This window comes from Schistocerca nitens, chromosome 10 (genome assembly GCF_023898315.1).
Source record: "Schistocerca nitens isolate TAMUIC-IGC-003100 chromosome 10, iqSchNite1.1, whole genome shotgun sequence".
In the NCBI taxonomy this organism is placed as follows: Eukaryota; Metazoa; Arthropoda; class Insecta; order Orthoptera; family Acrididae; genus Schistocerca; species Schistocerca nitens.
This window is the reverse complement of record NC_064623.1, coordinates 175,468,089-175,487,191: the sequence shown is the minus strand read 5'-3', so window position 1 is coordinate 175,487,191 and position 19,103 is coordinate 175,468,089. Positions and strand designations below refer to the sequence as shown.

The 19,103-nt window shown below is 43.2% G+C and overlaps 1 protein-coding gene and 1 non-coding gene across 2 annotated transcripts in view; both read left to right on the top strand.

Moving 5' to 3' along the window:
- The window catches only part of LOC126210657 (mitogen-activated protein kinase kinase kinase 10-like), a 696,141-nt gene that overhangs the window by 458,747 nt on the left and 218,291 nt on the right, over nucleotides 1–19,103 (top strand). The gene's annotated exons all lie outside the window — the stretch shown is intronic.
- Nucleotides 12,856–12,929, top strand: Trnas-cga (transfer RNA serine (anticodon CGA)). The gene has a single exon. It is a non-coding gene; the product is annotated as a tRNA-Ser (tRNA).

Genomic DNA, 19,103 nt, shown 5'->3' with positions numbered 1-19,103 from the left:
TCCTGAACGAGGGCCACCTTTAACGTCCGTCCGGCCATTATTAAACCGTGTGTACCATTCGTAACGCCGCACACAGCTTAAGCACTCATAACCGTAGGCTTCCTGGGGAACAATCAAGAATGGGGTGCCGCAAGGTTCGGTCTTGGGTCCTCTGCTGTTCTTGCCATCTATATTCACGAAGATGCAAAGCTGATTCTTTTTGTCGATGATACAAGTACGAGGTGCATTCAAGTTCTAAGGCCTCCGATTTTTTTTCTAATCAACTACTCACCCGAAATCGATGAAACTGGCGTTACTTCTCGACGTAATCGCCCTGCAGACGTACACATTTTTCACAACGCTGACGCCATGATTCCATGGAAGCGGCGAAGGCTTCTTTAGGAGTCTGTTTTGACCACTGGAAAATTGCTGAGGCAATAGCAGCACGGCTGGTGAATGTGCGGCCACGGAGAGTGTCTTCCATTGTTGGAAAAAGCCAAAAGTCACTAGGAGCCAGGCAAGGTGAGTAGGGAGCATGAGGAATCATTTCAAAGTTGTTATCACGAAGAAACTGTTGCGTAAAGTTAGCTCGATGTGCGGGAGCGTTGTCTTGGTGAAACAGCACACGCGCAGCCCTTCCCGGACGTTTTTGTTGCAGTGCAGGAAGGAATTTGTTCTTCAAAACATTTTCATAGGATGCACCTCTTACCGTAGTGCCCTTTGGAACGCAATGGGTAAGGATTACGCCTTCGCTGTCCCAGAACATGAACACCATTTTTTCAGCACTGGTGGTTACCCGAAATTTTTTTGGTGGCGGTGAATCTGTGTGCTTCCATTGAGCTGACTGGCGCTTTGTTTCTGGATTGAAAAATGGCATCCACGTCTCATCCATTGTCACAACCGACGAAAAGAAAGTCCCATTCGTGCCGTCGTTGGGCGTCAACATTGCTCGGCAACATGCCACACGGACAGCCATGTGGTCGTCCGTCAGCATTCGTGGCAGCCAGCTGGATGACACTTTTCGCATTTTCAGGTCGTCATGCGGGATTGTGTGCACAGAACCCACAGAAATGCCAACTCTGGAGGCGATCTGTTCAACAGTCATTCGGCGATCCCCCAAAACAAATCTCTCCATTTTCTCGATCGTGGCGTCAGACTGGCTTGTGCGAGCCCGAGGTTGTTTCGGTTTGTTGTCGCACGATGTTCTGCCTTCATTAAACTGTCGCACCCACGAACGCACTTTCGACACATCCATAACTCCATCACCACATGTCTCCTTCAACTGTCGATGAATTTAAATTGGTTTCACACCACGCAAATTCAGAAAACGAATGATTGCACGCTGTTCAAGTAAGGAAAACGTCGCCATTTTAAGTATTTAAAACAGTTCTCATTCTCGCCGCTGGCGGTAAAATTCCATCTGCCGTACGGTGCTGCCATCTCTGGGACGTATTGACAATGAACGCGGCCTCATTTTAAAACAATGCGCATGTTTCTATCTCTTTCCAGTCGGAGAAAAAAAATCGGAGGCCTTAGAACTTGAATGCACCTCGTATAGCTATCACACCCAACAGACAAGAATTAACTGGTGAAATTGTAAACGATGTTTTTCAGAAAATCATTAAGTGGTTCTCTGCAAATGGGCTTTCATTAAACTTTGACAAAACACATTATATACAGTTCCACACAGTAAATGGAATGACCCCATTAATAAATACAGATTTCGATCAGAAATCGGTAGCTAAGGTACAATATTCAAAATTTCTAGGTGTATGCATTCATGAGGGATTGAACTGGAAAAAATAGACTGAGGATCTGCTGAAACGTTTGAGTTCAGCTACTTACGCTATTAGGGTCATTGCAAATTTTGGCGATATACATCTGAGTAAATTAGCTTACCACGCCTATTTTCATTCTTTGCTTTCGTATTGCATCATATTCTGGGGTAACTCATCATTGAGTAAAAGAGTGTTCATTGCACAAAAGCGTGTAATCAGAATAATTGCTAGAGCTCATCCAAGGTCATCCTGCAGACACTAATTTAAAGAGCTAGAGATCTTCACTGTAGCATCACAATATATATATATATATATATATATATATATATATATATATATATAATGAAATTTGTTATTAACAATCCGAACGAATTCAAAAGTAATAGCAGTGTTCATGGCTACAACACTAGGAGAAAGGATGATCTTCACTACTCAAGGTTAAATCTAACTTTGGCTCAGAAGGGGGTAAATTATGCTGCCACAAAAGTCTTTGGTGACTTACCTAATGGCATCAAAAGTCTGACAGATAGCCAGATAGCATTTAAAAGGAAATTAAAAGAATTTCTCAATGGCAACTCCTTCTACTCATTAGATGAATTTTTGGGTAATTTCCCAGCCCCCACAAAAAAAAAATTAAAAATATTGAGTGTCATGTAAATTTTGTGTATTGTAATATCTTGTATAGACACCTTTTATTAACCTGACACGTTCCACATCATTAAGAAGTGTCGTATTCATGATCTATGGAACAAGTACTAATCTAATCTAATCCTGCGTCATTTGGTGTTCCTCTATAAAGGTTTTCTTGAGTTTTATGTAAAGTTTAATGCACATCTCTAAAATCGCAGTCTGTGCGACAAAACGTTCTACTCAATACGACACTGATCAATAACTAACAGACATACAACAATGAAATTTCCGGCAATTGCACACTGAACACAGTGGGCAGGGATGCCAACCACATTTCGCTCCAACACACCGATGGCACGAAATTACGAATGCTTCCGATTATTATTATTATTATTAATTTTTTTTTTTTTTTTTTTTTTTTTTTTTTTTTTTTTTAGCAGACCTAGTCTTTACACCCTTTAGTGACCAGTGGGAACTATAGTTCCCACTTATTTGTTTTCGCTGTAAGTTCAGTGGTAACCCGTTTTCCGATTTCTATCTTGTGTTGTCATCTCTATTAGAGTATGCTAAATACATGTAGATTGTCAACGGGTGTGCAGAAGCGCAGTTTCTCGCGTGAAAACGAGGCACTGTTTCGACCGCTACAGCGGTTTTTGTACAGTGTGCTTTCCTTTTTTGTGAAGGGACTTGTGTTGTATTTATCTACTTTTATATTTACGAGGGAGATAGTATTCGTGTATATTTGTTTGATTCGGCTGAAAATTATGTAAATAATACAAGGTAAGTTAGTGGGAACTATTTTTCCCACTGAACTTGTGTGAAGTGCAATGCATATGGCTGTGCAATCGGCATCGTAGTTATTGTTTGTTTCCTATTGTTTAGAATGTGTGGACTGACGCCAGATGAGGTTTTCAGAATTTTGTACGCTTTACCAGAAAATGTAGAAGATAAGCGAAAAGGGAGGCCCGTTCATTTTCAAACCCCAAAAAGAGGCGTGTCGGGAGTACCAGATAAAGACATCTAGAGAAAGTTGGAACTCATTTACCTACAAAAGGTACAACAAATAGAAGATGCCGCCAATGTAGCACTAAGAACAAAGAAAAGATAACAAAAATAATGTGTAGCAACTGTCGTGTACCTTTGTGTGTAGCACCATGCTTCTCTAAGTTCCATAGTACATCACCTTAGTGAACTCAAAGGACAATACGAACTAATACAAATATAAATGTAATGTTTAACATGCTTTTTTTTACTAAAAATAAAGGATATACATTTTTTTTTAAAGTTAGCAAGTGAAGTTACTCCAGAGTTTGGTGCGAACAATAGTTACCACTAATTTTTTCACACTCATAGGCTAAACTCTCACTTTCAAGATTTAAACTATGATTTTATGAATGGTTTCTTAGCCCAGTAAAGTGCTCATAAAAAGTCTACAACTTCTGGAAATAATATGGTCACTAAGGGGTTAACAAACGTTTTCTGCTTCCCGTGTAAAATTTAAGAAAATGGAGTTAGGTTTTCGTTGCCTACCGTCGATGTTTATGTACAAAATCATACATGACTCAATTTAGTCAAGAAATGGACACGAGTGGTTTCCAGTACTCCCATTGATATAAAATTTTCGTTGCAGTTTGAGTGTGAACTGTGTGCCGTGCAGAGCTCTGGAGCCTTCCATCCAGTGTGCGGGGGCCTCTCCAGACAGCCGCGGGCCGCACGCACCCCCGCCACTTGCGCCTCCCCCACTCACGCAACGGCCATCCTGGAGTCGCACACCTCGACTCGCCCCGCACTCCACATATTATTTCTACTCAACGAGTAGCACAGCCTTCCTAGCCCACGGTCGAAACTCTCTTCTGTCCTACGTCTACTAGTTGTTTTCCTTGAAAGACTTTCATTTCTTCCTCTACATTAGTTTTCAGAAACGCTCCCATTAGCGCTTTTTCCAGTCCCCGAAACACGTGTGGAACTCTACATCTACATCCACATACATACTCCGCAATCCACCATACGGTGCGTGGCGGAGGGTATCTCGTACCACAACTAGCATCTTCTCTCCCTGTTCCACTCCCCAAACAGAACGAGGGAAAAATGACTGCCTATATGCCTCTGTACGAGCCCTAATCTTTCTTATCTTGTGGTCTTTCCGCGAAATGTAAGTTGGTGGTAGTAAAATTGTACTGCAGTCAGCCTCAAATGCTGTTTCTCTAAATTTCCTCAGTAGCGATTCACAAAAAGAACGCCTCCTTTCCTCTAGAGACTCCCACCCGAGTTCCTGAAGCATTTCCGTAACACTCGCGTGATGATCAAACCTACCAGTAACAAATCTAGCAGCCCGCCTCTGAATTGCTTCTATGTCCTCCCTCAATCCGACCTGTTAGGTATTACAAACGCTCGAGCAGTACTCAAGAATAGGTCGTATTAGTGTTTTATAAGCGGTCTCCTTTACAGATGAACCACGTCTTCAGAAAATTCTACCAATGAACCGAAGACGACTATCCGCCGTCCCCACAACTGCCGTTACATGCTTGTCCCACTTCATATCGCTCTGCAATGTTAACGCCCAAATATTTAAGCGACGTGACTATGTCAAGCGCTACACTACTAATGGAGTATTCAAACATTACGGGATTCTTTTTCCTATTCATCTGCATTAATTTACATTTATCTGTATTTAGAGTTAGCTGCCATTCTTTACACCACTCACAAATCCTGTCCAAGTCATCTTGTATCCTCCTACAGTCACTCAACGACGACACCTTCCCGTACACCATAGCATCATCAGCAAACAGCCGCACATTGCTATCCACCCTATCCAAAAGATCATTTATGTAGATAGAAAACAACTGCGGACCTACCACACTTCCCTGGGGCACTCCAGATGATACCCTCACCTCCGATGAACACTCACCATCGAGGACAACGTACTGGGTTCTATTACTTAAGAAGTCTTCGAGCCACTCACATACTTGGGAACCAATCCCATATGCCCGTACCTTAGTTAGGAGTCTGCAGTGGGGCACCGAGTCAAACGCTTTCCGGAAGTCAAGAAATATGGCATCCGTCTGATACCCTTGATCCATGGTTCTCAATATATCATGTGAAAAAAGGGCGAGTTGCGCTTCGCAGGAGCGATGCTTTCTAAAGCCGTGCTGATTCATGGACAGCAACTTCACTGTCTCAAGGAAATTCATTATATTCCAACTGAGAATATGTTCGAGAATCCTGCAACGAACCGATGTTAAGGATATTTGTAATTTTGAGGATCCGTCCTTCTACCCTTCTTATACGAGGGCGGTTCAGAAAGTAACCTCCGATTGGTCACAGTGCGGGTTGTGGGGGGAGTAGCGACGCCATCTGTGCGTTCACGCACTCAACAGGTCAGTCGGCATCAAGCCGTGGTCGAGTGAACGTCGTACCTGCGCTAGTTTAGTTTTTGTGGCAGTTTGAAATGTGTGCTGCAATAGAAAACCCCGCCAAATGTGAAGTGCGTGCTGTCATAAGGTTTTTTACAGCCAAAGGATATTCTGCAGCAGCTATTCATCGTGAGCTTTGTGCCGTGTACGGACCAAGAGTTATGAGTGAAGGAGTTGTCCGTGAATGGGTACGTTTATTTAAAAGTGGACGAGAAAACGTTCGTGATGAAGAGAGGTGTGGTAGACCATCATTGGTGACTGACGAACTCGTTCAGACAGTTGATGCAAAAGTTCGTGAAAATCGACATTTCTCAATGTCGGAGTTGTCTACTGGTTTTCCACAGATTTCTAAGACTCTCTTGTACGAGATAGTGACAGCAAGATTGGGTTACCGTAAGTTCTGTGCACGATGGGTGCCCAAAATTCTTACCGACCACCACAAAACTCAAAGAATGGCCACTGCATTAGACTTTCTGTCACGTTATGAGGACGAAGGAGAACCATTGTTAAACAGAATCGTGACCGGTGACGAAACCTGGATTAAGTACGTGAACCCTGAGACAAAAGAACAATCAAAGATGTGGGCACATTCAAATTCGCCTACCAAACCAAGAAAAGCCTCGCAAGATTTTTCTGCCAGAAAACTGATGGCAACGGTGTTTTGGGATGCCAAATGGGTGTTGTTGGTTGAATTCATGGAACGTGGTACGACCATTAATCAAGATGTATATATTAAAATATTTTTATTTAACTTGGTGTATTTTTTTAAATCAACCGGAGGTTACTTTCTGAACGGCCCTCGTATACAGGCGTCACCTGCGCTTTCTCCCAGTCGCTCGGGACTTTACGTTGGGTAAGGGATTCGCGATAAATGCAAGCTAAGTAACTCTGTCTTTGGAATGGTTTTTAGCTCTCTCAGCGATGCGTTTTTAATCTCGCTTATGCTTGTTAAAGGCGGTCCTTTAACGTTGTCATTATTTTTTGAAAGATAATTAAGTCAAAGGGGGTCACGTCTGGTGAATATACTCGTTTAGGCTGGGACATCATTACAGCATTGTTATTCGCCAAAAATTCGTGAACAAGCAACGAAGTGTAAGGTTTGCATCATTGTAGTGCCATCTCTGTGAACTGTTTCGCAACGAATAAGACTTTTTTCCCCCCTCTCCGGGCTGTTTCACGCAAACGATGTTGAACTACTACGCAGTACTCCTCACTGATGGAAAGACTCATGCTGCACAATGGCATTAAAATCGAAAAACACAGTGCTCTTAATCTTCACATTTGACCGCTGTTCAGCTTTCTTCGGTCTTGATGTTCTGGAATGGTTCCACTGGGACGATTCAGCCTTACTTCTGACGTCATGTCCGTAAGTTTACAGAAGAATGGAGAAACGGGTAGCAGGCAACCTCAGGGAAGATCAGTTTGGATTCAGTAGAAACGCAGGAACATGCATCTTAGGACATAGGTTCAAGAAAGGAAAACCTACGTTTATAGCGTTTGTAGATTTGGAGAAAGCTTTTGACAATGTTGACTGGAACACTCTCTTTGATATTCTGAAGGTAGCAGCAGAGGTAAAATACAAGGAGCGAAAGACTATTTACAAATTATACATAAATAAGACAGCCGTTATAAGAGTCGAGGGTCATGAAAGGGAAGCAATGATTGAGAAGGGAGTGGCATTGGGTTGTAGCCTATCTCCTATGTTATCCAATCTGTACATTGAGCAAGCAGTAAAGGAAACCAAAGATAATTTGGGACGGGAATTACTGTTCAGGGAGAAGATATAAAACTTTTGACGTCTGCCGATGACATTCTGTCAGAGACAACATAGGACTTGGAAGAGCAGTTGAGCGGAATAGACAGCGTCTTGAAAGGAGGATAGAAGATGAATGTTAACAAAAGCAAAACGAGGAAAATGGATTGTACTCGAATTAAATTTGGTGATGCTGAGGGAATTAGATTAGGAAATAAGACACTAGAAGTAGTAGATGAGTTTTGCTATTTGGGCAGCAAAATAACTGTTGATGGCCGAGAGGATATAACATGTAGACTGGCAGTTTTGTTGTCACGCGTTTGATACTTAAAAGATACTCAAAAAATTTCATTGCGTGAGCCAGCAGATACGCTGACATCATCAACGATTTTTCTGATTTAAATTCGGCGATCATTCACAATCGTGGCATTCAATTTTTCCCCAATTCCATTGGTTGAGCGCTAGGGCATCTAGGGCGATAGTCATCTTCAACATCTTCACGGCTTCCTCCGAAACGTTTCTATCTTTCTCATAGTGGAGTCACCAAATGCAACACCGGTATTCAACGCTTATAAAACTTCGCTGCATTTTATTCTGTTCTTATTCAAAATAAATGGTCGCCGACACCCGCAAAGTACTTGTAACCGTCTTGACAGCTGACAACGGACTAAATATCAGGTATGGTTAACACTGTACAGATATTTGTCAGACATTTCTACAAACACAACAACCAAATAATCTCGCAGATCGGACTAATACAACACGCAAAATTACGAATATCTCGTTACTTTTGGAACGCCAACGTCAAACATGATCAGTCTGCAATTCACACTTAACTGCAGAGGATTCATAGAACCACATTCAGACTATTTCTGTTTAACTCTGTAACAGAACTTGGGGTAAACGGAACACTGAATCTTTCCGTTGAAGCTCTAATTTGTATTATTTTACGCCGACGATCATTTCTCCCCTCCGTAGGTGTAGCGAACGAAATATTTTGGCGACAGAGGAGAAAGTTATTGCTTAAAGATTTCGACGCATCGAAAAACGCATGTTTTAATTATTCTCACGCCAACTCGCTTATTACACCCGGAACATTCTCTCCCTTATTTCGCGATAATACTAACGACCTCCCCCTCTTTCAACTTTTACAATGTCCTCTGTCAATCCCATCTGGGAAAGAAGCCATAGCGTGCAGCAATACTCGAGAAGGCAAGCGTAGTGTACACATTCTTAGTATATTTATTGCACATTCTACTGCACAGAAACCGATGTGAATCGGTTGCTCAGTGGCTTTAAAATTTAGCGGAATAAAAGAAGTCATTACCTTGTACTAGACTACAATGAATTAAAATATAAGTTGGAAAAACTGGATAATTGTCAGATCACAAATAAGAAGGATCGTATTTCAGTGCTCCAAAAGGTATAGAATTTGTCACTTACGTCTTGTTTTACCTCAGGAAGGAATGTGTTAATGTGCAAAATGCAACGCTGCTCATTAAAACGTGTCATTTCTAAAAGCGGAGGCATACCATGTCTAGTGAAGCACTGTGTTCGAGTTAAAAGCTTTTATGTTACCACGGACCTTTGCTACTGGTCGATTAGGGTCTTAGAAGAAGGGAAAAAAAAAAAAAAAATCGCTGTTAACAAGGTCTCAGAACAGGATTACAACACATCGTGTGCACCAGCATCAAAGAAACGAAACAGATTGAAAAGAACCGCTATATGAAGAGACCAGCAGATTCGTTCCAAAACGTGTGTGCATATTTTATAATAGAAGCTTCATTTGGCCATGGCTGAGATATAATTCCCTTAATGAATATTACTGATACGAATTGCTGTTGAATATTGGTTAAACATGTTTCCGTTAAGCTGCCTTTGGATTTATAAACAGCCCTTGCTACACCAAAAGTGACCTATTTTTACGAATAGCACAATATTTCTGCGTAAATCAATGCTCTCGGATGCCACTGATACAGTTTGTGTGTAGGCTTTTTTCGAAGTAAACAGCTGTGCGGCCAGAAGCCGGAGTAAACAGGCGTTCAGCGCACACAACAGCATAGCGGTGCCCCAGTGCCCTTCACAGGACGCCCATGTTGACGTCACAGCGGGACTCGAACCCAGATTCTGTGCGGTCACATGCTGCGGCTATCGATCGCACCGTCCGAGCGCGAGCTCCCGAGCCTTTTGCGGCCGGCGCCGAACTGGCGGCTTCCATGAGGCGGCCGCCAGGCGGTGCCACCAGTAGCACGTGGTTCGTAGCGGTGCCGCCGTGCGGCGCTGCTGAATGAACAGCTGACACGCGTTTCGGGGGCGAGTCACGCCACGTTTGTTGACATCGGCGAATCGTTGACGCTCGACGCTTTTTCAAGCGCGCGAAGTGTTAAAGCGTTGACGAATCTTGCTGCCTTGCTACGAGAGTGACTGTCGTGGTTAGCTGTGTGCTTCGCTGCAGAAAAGTCATTTCTCTGTTGCCTTTGGGTTGAGGGGTTTTTAATCAGCATAGTGCTTAGTGGGAGTAATTCGCAAGCACGACAAATAGTCACAGGCTTTTAATTATCGCCTCGAAAAAATTAGTTACGTAATTAATTCTTCGATCGTTTGCAGTTACATATCTGCAGTCCTAATACACACTGAAGCCCCTGTGCCATACTATTACCGTAGCACACAGATGGGGAGGGGGCAGTAGAACAAAATAGCATACGTACCCCATTAATGAAGTGAACTATCGCGTGTGAAATAATTTTTGGTTGCAGCGGTAATGTTGCAACTGTATCAAGCAATCCATATGGCTAGAGGAGTTACAGAGATTGGCCTCCCGGGGTTACAACATTACAACTGATGCCGAAAATTATTTCGCGCACGATACTACGCTTTGCTAACGGGATGCGCCATTTCGTTCTGCCGCAGCTACCCCCTCCCTATATCCGGGTACGGTGTTATGACGCAGGGATTTCAGCGTGTACTACGATCTTAAGGCTTGTAAAGAAAATTACTATGTAAGGTAGGGGGCCTACATTTCGTCACCGTAATACGTTACGCCGGCCGTGGTGGCCTAGCGGTTCTAGGCGCTTTCAGTCCGGAACTGCGCGACTGCTACGGTCGCAGGTTCGAATCCTGCCTTGGGCATGGATGTGTGTGATGTCCTTAGGTTAGTTAGGTTTAAGTAGTTCTAAGTTGTAAGGGACTGATAACTTCAGATGTTAAGTCCCATAGTGCTCAGAGCCATTTTCGTAATACGTTACGACCTGTATAAGGTTACGGAAAAGCCTACAAATTGAAATATATGGTGCTGAATTTATGCTCCACTTGAAGGAATGTACAATTAAATTTTTGTAACATATTAGAGCGAGCATTTGACATAAACGTTAGCAAAAACAGAAATACAAAAAATGTGTTCGTAATTTCGTCTCCCACGTAAATTCTCTAAAGCATAATTAATTTAAATGTGCTCGAGGTATGAATTAAAAAAAAAGCTTCAGTCACAATTTTTCGTGTTTTATTCAGTACACGATGCATTTCGGACCCTGTGGGTCCATCTTCAGGTGTAATTCGTCTTAACACGTTCGCTGCGGCTGACGCTTATAAGCGTTTCCGCGATCAACACGCCAGAGCGGCTGACGCTCATAAGCGTTTCCGCGATCAACACGCCAGAGCGGCTGACGCTCATAAGCGTTGCCGCGATCAGCAAGCCAGTGCGGGTAACACTTATAAGCGGTGCGCTCGCTAGCTGAGTTCTCACTAGGGGAGGTCGCCAACTGGGACACGCCGATTTCGTCCGAATTGTTTCTAGAAAGAGGTGGGACTCCACATAACGTGCCCGAAATATTTCGCCTGAGTTGGCCATAGGAAAGGAGAACATGCTCTCGAAAGTTGTTCCGATAGCACTATAGGAGGCTATACCCTATTTAGCGCTCTGTTCGTCGTTATTGGCGTAGAGTAATGGTCAAGCGCATTGCTCACGAAACAGGCGACTTGGGATCAATCCCAGGTCCGTCCTGATTTTTTTTTCTCATTTTTATTTTACTTCGTATCTTCAGAGTGTTCGGTTATTTACGGTAGATGTATATTTCTATCGTCAAGTCAAAATTCTAATTAAAAGATTACAAAGTGCCCCTGAATAACTCCAACAACAGCGAGAGGTATCATCAAGAGAAGATGCAATTAAAATACATTCGACCGTGCTGCATCAATTCAGTGCTCTTGTGGACACCCCTATGATCTAGTACGCTTGGTTTGCATCCAAACTATTAGAGGAAACACCTTAGTTTTAAAACTTGAATTAAGTGTGCTTTCCAATGAAGCATGTTGCAGAGAAATGTAACTGCTCAAACAATGCCTTCATAAAATGTGCCTAGAGTGAAACATATATGTTTCACATGTTTCTATGATATGTCACCATAAAAATGGCAAAACTTCTACTGTCGTAATGAATAAAAAGTAGCGCACGTAATCACAAGAATCTTTAAAATCTTTATTTTCATTAAAACTTTCGCCTAGTTATATAAATATACTACTTGAATGTATTTAAATTCTACGGTAAATAGTTGAAAAATCTGACGAAACCAAGGAAAATAAGAATGAAAACAATTGAAAAACATTAGGAAGCACCTGGGATTGATTCCAGGTCGACTGTTTCGTGAGCAATGCGCGTGACCATTACGCTACGCCGTCAACATGTTCGCTGCGGCTGACGCATATAAGCGGCGCGTTCACTAGCAGAGTTCTCAGTTTAGTTTGTTCGGCTGTGCACTCGTGTTAGTTCAAGTAACCAACGACATATCACGTAACGTGTTCCTGTCTGCAGTTGTGTGTTTTCGTTGTTTGTCGTCTGTGTTGTGCATTGTTTGCAATGGCGGCGACTGAACCGACACCGGGGCCTTCGAACGCGAAAAAGTGTAGGAAGAGTGACCAATATACTGACCATGAGTTACTACGTGTGTTAGAAGATAGTGATGTAGAGTTCAGAGAGGACGAACCAGATGAGGGTGACTGGCATTTGGAGACTGCAGAAACAGACCACAGTGATGACAGTGTGGAAGCAGAACTGTCCAGTATGTTTCGTGACAGTTCGGAATCGGACGATACGGGCGACGATGATGAGGAAATCGCCGACGATAAAGAACCAGCGCTCGCAGAGGTAAGCAAACCAGGTGTTACGTGGCATGAAGAACCACATGGGATGCAGTATCACCCGTTTACGAAAGCAGAATGTTTGCTGATGAAGCCTGCTGGCAATACGCCAATGGATTTCTTTAGGCTACTGGTTACAGATGACATACTGCAGCTCATAGTTGACGAAACTTCGGTAGCTCAGTTGGTAGAGCACTTGCCCGCGAAAGGCAAAGGTCCCGAGTTCGAGTCTCGGTCGGTGCACACAGTTTTAATCTGCCAGGAAGTTTCATATCAGCGCACACTCCGCTGCAGAGTGAAAATCTCATACTCTAAAACTCGCTCGTCAAAAGCTGTAGGGTACTTTCTGTTGATCTAGAATCATGAAATTTGGCAAGAAGCAATATTTAACAATACAACTATAGAATGAATAGGAAAATCGGTAATTTTTAGTCATATGACACAAAAAAATATTTCTTTGTGATATGTTGCCAGACTGTCTGTCCGTCCGTCCGTCTGTTAAGACCCCTTTTTCACAGCGACGGGTAAACGTATCAAGTTGAAATTCATGTCACATACTAAGGTCTTTGGTCCTTTGGTGGTATAAAAAAGTTAAGGTGCTAAGTCAATGAAATCAATATGTCAAATATTTTGGTATGTATTTTGGTTCTAGAATCCGGAATTTTGGCAAGAAGGTAAGCTTTCACAGAGCAATAAAGGAAAAAAAAACAGAAACTTTTTCGTTTCATCGATATTCTCAACCCCCAGGGTGGATGAACTGTGTACATACATAAGTTGGTAGGGAACCTTGTCCAACTTTTTGGGTATGATCTTTCTATTTAAAGTGAATCTCGGTCAGCCTAGTCGTATTTCTCTGGACTGCCGTATGTATCTTCACGATCGACAATCGTCTTAACGTCACTTTGACTTCCTACCAATGATTATAGCAAACACCCTCTCTTTACGAATAGTGACGTGTCTGCTTTTATTAACGTACACATTCACATTTGTCAGGTATCTGTATTAATTACGACGCACCTGTAAAATGATGTGCATAGGAAATAATGCCATTAAGCAGTCACTTGGAGGCAGCGTTCCTGGACGGTAGCGAGGCAGGAAAGGAAAGGGCGGGCCCTCGAGCGGTCGACCTTTGAGGCGGCCGGAGCCCGTCCCTGCTGCTAAAGGGCCCCGCCCCACCCCCGCCGTCGACAGCCAGAACACCCCCTCTGACACCGTGCGTCATACTGAAGGTGGACAGCGCTGCCACATAAAACTGTCTTTGCCTTAGCGCGGAGCAGCTCTGCAGCTCCACCAATCCAATATACTCGATGCTATCCTCTGAGAAGTTTACACCTGTTGTGTTGTCAGTTCGAGATCAGGCTCCCTGCAGCTCCGCACGCAGTCTCGTGCAGGACTCTTCATCTCTATGTAACAAGCCTTGGTCTCCTCCTACAAATTTTGCCGCTACTCTTCCCTTCATTATCAAAGCCACGATTTGATGGTGCCTCCGGATGTGCTCTGTCAACTGATCCCTTCTTTTCGTAGAGTTGTCCGCAGCTCGTGGTCGTGCGGTAGCGTTCTCGCTTCCCGCGCCCGGGTTCCCGGGTTCGATTCCCGGCGGGGTCGGGGATTTTCTCTGCCTCGTGATGACTGGGTGTTGTGTGATGTCCTTAGGTTAGTTAGGTTTAAGTAGTTCTAAGTTCTAGGGGACTGATCACCATAAGTCCCTTAGTGCTCAGAGCCATTTGAACCATTTTTCGTAGAGTTGTACTGTAATTTTTCCTCCTATCTATGTAATTATGTAGTTATGTAGTTCTCAATTCGTTCTAGCAATCAATCATTCATAATAGGAAACACAGTCATAACTCAGTCACTCAAAATGATGCAGAAATTTTACTTGTTAGAATGAAATCAGGCGGTGATTCTTCTTCCCAGCAGGCGCGTGCTTTGGGGCAGTCTGCTAATCTGTACAAATAAAATGCCTCGTAATTTTGGGAGCGTTGTATAATCAGTCGGGAAACCTCAGATCAAGCGGATATTTGGCTTTGATGAAGTTTAACCTTCAGAAGAAGTAATGGAGCTCTTGGATTATTAAATACAGGTTCGTATCCAGTCTTTCGGAAGTTCCATTCTGATTAACAACTACGAAATATATCGATGAATATCATTAATTCACAAATGTCAAATACACACCCTTTGTATGAAGGAGCAATATATATATTCCCCTTTTAATCGTACAATTTCGTATCAGTTATCTTTTGTCATAAAACTCAAAATTCAGATTACAATTCTTCAAACAATGCTCAGGCTAATCGGCACGAAGACAATCTCGGAAGCTTTTTTCTAACAACCACCAGACAGAGTACTACAAAGAATAATTATGCGCTCATGGCATAGCTATTGTATGAAACTACTTTGCGCATGGATTCTGCGAGTATGAAGATAGAAAATTAGTAAACGTCATTCAAGGGTAGAATTGTATCAGAATAATTCATGGAACATAAAGAGATATTACAGTACCACAAATTTCTTTTTCCTTAATTCTGTTCAGTACTTTCTTCATTAGTTACTCGTTCTACCCATCTAAATTTCAGCATTTTTTCCGTCGACCACATTACAGAATCTTCTGTTCTCTTCTTCTCTAAAAAGTTTGACCTCCACGTTTCACTTACGTATGAGGCAACACTCCTTACATATACCGGTTATTATTATTGTTGTTGTTGTTGCTGTTGTGGCCTTCAGTCCTGAGACTGGTTTGATGCAGCTCTCCATGCTACTCTATCCTGTGCAAGTTTCTTTATCTCCCAGTACTTACTGCAGCCTACATCCTTCTGAATCTGCTTAGCGTATTCATCTCTTGGTCTCCCTCTACGATTTTTACTCTCCACACTGCCCTCCAGTACTAAACTGGTGATCCCTTGATGCCTCAGAACATGTCCTACCATCCGATCCCTTCTTCTTGTCAAGTTGTGCCACAAACTCCTCTTCTCCCCAATTCTGTTCAATACCTCCTCATTAGTTATGTGATCTACCCATCTAATCTTCAGCATTCTTCTGTAGCACCACATTTCGAAAGCTTCTATTCTCTTCTTGTCCAGACTATTTATCGTCCATGTTTCACTTCCATACATGGCTACACTCCATACAAATACTTTCAGAAACGACTTCCTGACACTTAAATCTATACTTGATGTTAACAAATTTCTCTTCTCCAGAAACACTTTCCTTGCCATTGCCAGTCTACATTTATATCCTCTCTAATTCGACCATCATCGGTTATTTTGCTCCCCAAATAGCAAAACTCATTTACTACTTTAAGTGTCTCATTTCCTAATCTAATTCCCTCAGCATCACCCTACTTAATTCGACTACATTCCATTATCCTACTTTTCCTTTTGTTGATGTTCATTTTGTATCCTCCTTTCAAGACACTGTCCAATCCGTTCAGCCGGCCGGGGTGGCCGAGCGGTTCTAGGCTCTACAGTCTGGAACCGCGCGACCGCTACGGTCGCAGGTTCGAATCCTGCCTCGGGCATTGATGTGTGTGATGTCCTTGGGTTAGGTAGGTTTAAGTAGTTCAAGCCCTAGGGGACTGATGACCTCAGATGTTAAGTCCCATAGTACTCAGAGCCATTTGAACCAAAATTGTTTCCACTTCGATCATTACTGCTCCGCCAAATTAGTCTCGCAGTAACACATGGCGAACTCAGCATGTTCTATCTCTCTATTCGTTAAAATCGAACTCGTGAGGCTTCTGTACGATCATAGTTTTATTAGAACGGAGTTGTAACTCGCAGACTCACTAACATTACGCCACTCCTGTTTGACCTGCAGTGTCCTAAAGAAACAGGCGCTTATTCTGAAAGAACAATTGCTTTATATGTTTAAATTACAGCATTAAGGAAATCCAAAAGATGTCCAATCTAAACCCCCCCCCCCCTCTAAGTTGAGACACAAATCTTTCCCCTTTCTAGGCGGAGGCTGAGCCAGAAACACAAATGCCACAAAAGCACAGTTTTGCTGTGAAATCTTACAGGACACCCGGAAGCAGTAACAGACAAGGGGTCGGCACCCACAAATAACACGGGCTAAGAGTCAGGCTGGGAGCACATCCTACGAGAACTTGTTCACACTATGCTCACCACAAACTGCAGACATTCCGGCCGAACATCCGCTTGCGGTGGCTGCCAGAAGGACGAAGCAACCGACAGGCCCACGCCGTGCTTCTCGCACAGGCACCTCAGTTTGTACAAACATCTAGGCCAACACCAACTCCGGACTCCCCTCTCACCGCGAGGCTTGGCACAGTTTATACGAAAGGCCTTCCAGGCAACCAGTAACCGCCGCAGGAGTTTCACGATTAGCAAACAGCCCCAGCGTAGCAGACGTCACACACGTGGTTACACCCGAGCCACAACTCCGCCAGTCTCACCGGCCACCCCAAGCAGACTGCCTCTCGCCGTCCCGCGCGCCCCAGCCGAAATTGCAAAGATGCTCATGCCCGGGGACGCGCCAGAGATAACAAGACGATCGCTGATGATCGACCAGCGATCTGGCTCAAGCTGTTCAGTACAAACACTCGTTAACTGGTTCTATGATTTCATTGTTAATGTGTACAGTTTCATTTTCGTTCTAAATCGTTATTAGAGTCTTGTTACAAATGACTTTCAGGTCTACTTTCAACCTTCGTCTGTTAATTTCTCACGTCCATACACAAACACACACACACACACACACACACACACACACACACACACACACAGGTTGTGAAAAACGTCACATATTACTACAGAATATAGTATTGGTCAAAAGCAAAACAAGTTCCTCTAACGCTTTGTCCGGAAACCAACACCTGTTAAGATAAGGGCCATTTTACTAGTGATGCGCGATCATTTACGAGGCCTATCTGAGAAGGCTACCATTCAAAAACACAGCTGTGGTTTATGCACTACGGGACACCACCCCGTTTTCTACGGATCGCCGACTGCCGCTCACCGCAACATTTCATGGACGAGGGACTGTGGTGGAAGTCCGGTAACGTTGCCTCCCCGTTCAAGGCATCTGAATCCGTTAGATTTCTGGCTATGGCGACATTTTAAGGCACAGGTGGTGCGTGCCAAACCCGTCGACAATGTGCAGAAGTTACAGGAGCGTGTGACCAATGCACGTGACGCAATCCGAATGAAACCAGGTGTATTGGAAAGCGTGCTTGGTTCACGCTGGCATACTCTCGGAAACGTACATACGACGTAAACAAGAACCACACACAAATATAATACTCTGATGCAGAAAGGTGTGCAGTATACTGCTGCATCCCTTTTCAATAAGCTACCACAAGAATTCAAAAATCTTAGCAGTAATCCATGCGCTTTCAGATCGAAACTGAAGAGTTTCCTCATGGTCACTTCTTTTATTCGGTTGTAGAGTTCCTTGAAAAATTAAGTTGATAATACTAACACTTGGTTCAAGAATCATGAAAGGAGGCTGTATACATGGAAGAAGCCAGGAGATACTGACAGGTTTCAGATAGATTATATAATGGTAAGACAGAGATTTAGGAACCAGGTTTTAAATTGTAAGACATTTCCTGGGGCAGATGTGGATTCTGACCACAATCTATTGGTTATGAACTGCAGATTGAAACTGAAGAAACTGCAAAAAGGTGGGAATTTAAGGAGATGGGACCTGGATAAACTGAAAGAACCAGAGGTTGTAGAGAGTTTCAGGGAGAGCATAAGGGAACAATTGACAGGAATGGGGGAAAGAAATACAGTAGAAGAAGAATGGGTAGCTCTGAGGGATGGAGTAGTGAAGGCAGCAGAGGATCAAGTAGGTAAAAAGACGAGGGCTGGTAGAAATCCTTGGGTAACAGAAGAAATATTGAATTTAATTGATGAAAGGATAAAATATAAAAATGCAGTAAATGAAGCAGGCAAAAAGGAATACAAACGTCTCAAAAATGAGATCGACAGGAAGTGCAAAATGGCTAAGCAGGGATGGCTAGAGGACAAATGTAAGGATGTAGAGGCTTGTCTCACTAGGGGTAAGATAGATACAGCCTACAGGAAAATTAAAGAGACCTTTGGAGAGAAGAGAACCACTTGTATGAATATCAAGAGCTCAGATGGAAACCCAGTTCTAAGCAAAGAAGGGAAGGTAGAAAGGTGGAAGGAGTATATAGAGGGTTTATACAAGGGAGATGTACTTGAGGACAATATTATGGAAATGGAAGAGGATGTAGATGAAGACGAAATGGGAGATAAGATACTGCGTGAAGAGTTTGACCGAGCACTGAAAGACCTGAGTCGAAACAAGGCCCCGGGAGTAGACAACATTCCACTAGAACTACTGATGGCCTCGGGAGAGCCAGTCATGACAAAACTCTACCATCTGGTGAGCACGATGTATGAGACAGGCGAAATACCCTCAGACTTCAAG